The sequence below is a fragment of the Manacus vitellinus genome, unplaced genomic scaffold (assembly GCF_001715985.3).
Source record: "Manacus vitellinus isolate BGI_N305 unplaced genomic scaffold, ASM171598v3 scaffold_12_pilon, whole genome shotgun sequence".
NCBI classification, from domain to species: domain Eukaryota; kingdom Metazoa; phylum Chordata; class Aves; order Passeriformes; family Pipridae; genus Manacus; species Manacus vitellinus.
In genome coordinates, this window is record NW_021938949.1 from 1501084 (window position 1) to 1503617 (window position 2534).

At 39.5% G+C, this 2534-nt stretch overlaps 1 protein-coding gene across 1 annotated transcript in view; it reads right to left on the bottom strand.

Annotated features, from left to right (window-relative positions):
* LOC108638693 (sodium channel protein type 5 subunit alpha-like) overlaps positions 1-2534 on the bottom strand; it is a 73517-nt gene that overhangs the window by 22155 nt on the left and 48828 nt on the right. The window lies entirely within an intron of this gene.

The following is a 2534-nucleotide window of genomic DNA, read 5'->3' on the forward strand; positions in this document are numbered from 1 at the left end:
GAGAGCTGGGGTTATTCAGCCTGGAGAAGAGAAGGCTACAGGGAGACCTTAGAGCCCCTTCCAGTGCCTAAAGAGGCTCCAAGAGAGCTGGAGAGGGACTTTTTACAAGGCTAATGGTTTTAAAGGGAAAGAAGAGAGATTTAGATTAGATGTTATGAATAAATTCTTTCCTGGCAGGGTGGTGAGGCACTGGCATAGGTTACCCTGAAAAGTTCTAGATGCCCCATCCCTGGAAGTGTTCAAGGCCAAGTTAGATGGGGTTTGGAGCAATCTGGTCTAGTGGAAGGTGTTCCAGACCATCCTGGACTGGAAGATCTTTAAGGTCCCTTGCGATCCAAACCATTCTGTGATTCCATGACTGAATGATTATCAGAAATAAAAACAGGTGATCCCTGGTCCCTTTCAGACCAAGGTCTGAATGATTGGAACAATATTATGCCAAGAAGAAATGCTGTGGAAATCTGATGTGTGTCTATTAACTCTCCAAAACAACAGCAAAGAAACTAATGCAGTCTCTGGATGTCAAGAGGAAACTTAATATGGAAGAAACAGCATTATCCTGGCTAAAGACTAATCCTGCTCTTGTCAACTGATAGACCTCCTGCATCCCATCACTCAGGAAGAGGTCTGACAACCTTTAAAGTGCTGAGCACTGTGGTTCTTGGAAGGTTTTTTAATCAGGCCTGAACTCTGTCAGCTCTGGAACTTCCAGCTTCTGGGAACTGCAGAAATGACAATTTTTCTCATGGATGTAAATGTATCCACTCATATTTCCTTCATGAGACTACACAGTAATAGGAAGAAGGAATACCCAGAGAAAGGAATTTCTGTCCACAGCAATAATGGTAGTGTACAAGAATGGGGAAAACCACGGAGTGCAGGACCTATGCAATACCATAAAAGCTACAAACTTCCCAACAAGCCATTTCTGTAAAATGTCAGGTCTGCAAATCCTAAAATTCAATGATGGTTTTTTGTATCACAGAAATGTTTATATATTCAAATACATATATACATACACACAGGCATTTATAGAGACATAAAGAGAAATGAAGTGTCAGAAGGTGTGCAAGAAGCACATATTTAATTCAAAACATCATTTCCCTGATTCACATACAGAAGAAAACAAAAGGAACCACTTATTATATGTAATAATTTACAAACCTGTTCTTTCTCTAGAATTTGGTGGGCATCCTGAAGTAGTTTTTTCTTGGCCTCTGTTTCAGCAAGACTAGATCTGTTTTGCTCTTCATATGCCATAGTAACTACAGCCAAGATCAGATTGAAGAGATAAAATGAGCAGAAAAAGATGACTCCCATAAAAAAAAAAATGCAGGTCACTCCAGATGTACGGATAGTCTGTGAGGAAAAGGTAAAAGCTGTGATATATTCTTAACAAACTAACATTTACAATACAATTTCAAACTAACTTTACACTTTTTTAAAATGGCAGAAGAGGAGATGGCTCAAAATTAAGATCTGATACATTAAAACCCAAAAACCATGTGAGTTTCAAATGGCAGAAAGATCATATACCCATTTTTAAAAAGTCCTAATTAATAAAGGTTGATGGAAAAAAAGGTAAAATGGACAAAAAAATATAGAACAAGGTAGAGGATAATTCTTGGCTAGCAAAGGCACTGCATAGACATAGGGGATCCAGAGAGTTGTCTACATGCATTTTTATAGCATTTCTGAAAAAAAAAAAAAACCACCAGAATTGAAAAGGTACATTCAGCTCTCTGAATCAAAACATCAAGCCTCCAAATTTTTAATGTCAGTTGTCAAAAATGATCTGAGACTAAAGTGTTGAGCCAAAAGGTTTGGTGAGGAGTCAGGACTTAAAAGGAAGAGGAACAGAGAAGGCAACAAGTCCTCACGCTCCCTGCAGCAGCAGTGAGCTCACTGGCTGGATCTGCTGTATATCCCAATCCTTGGGTGGTTCCATACTCATATTTCACTCTTAACCACTGACCCCAGTGTGTTCTCCTACAGAACTATGGGCATTCCCAGCAGGATTGCTCCCATTCCATGTCCCTTGCAGAAGGTGTTACAACTTAGTCACTTGAACCTACTCCCTTAATATTTACGTGGATTTTGAAGGAAATGTGGTGTCAGTAAGGTTAAAACCAGTAGAGATTTTTCTAGTGGCTCTGAATTGCATGTGTCAAGTCATTCTATCAGGTAATAAAAGTACCCACCTGCCTGTAGAGACGCTCCCAGGAATCCTGTGTCATCAGACGGAATACAGAGAGGAAGGCCCAGCCAAAATGATCAAAACTTGTATAACCAAAGTCAGGATTCTGCCCAATCTTCTGGCATGTATAGTTTTCTGGGCACTCTTTCCTAACCCCAAAATAAAGATTAAACTATACTTACATGGAGATTTAACGGTACCTGAGAGCACCCAATAGACAACACCAAATTTGTTCAGTTTATCTGAAAGTCCATTTCATTATTCCCCAATTTAATTCTGCCAGAAGGGCTGATTTATACCAAACCATCCTAGAAAGCCATTTGTCTAATCAGAGAAA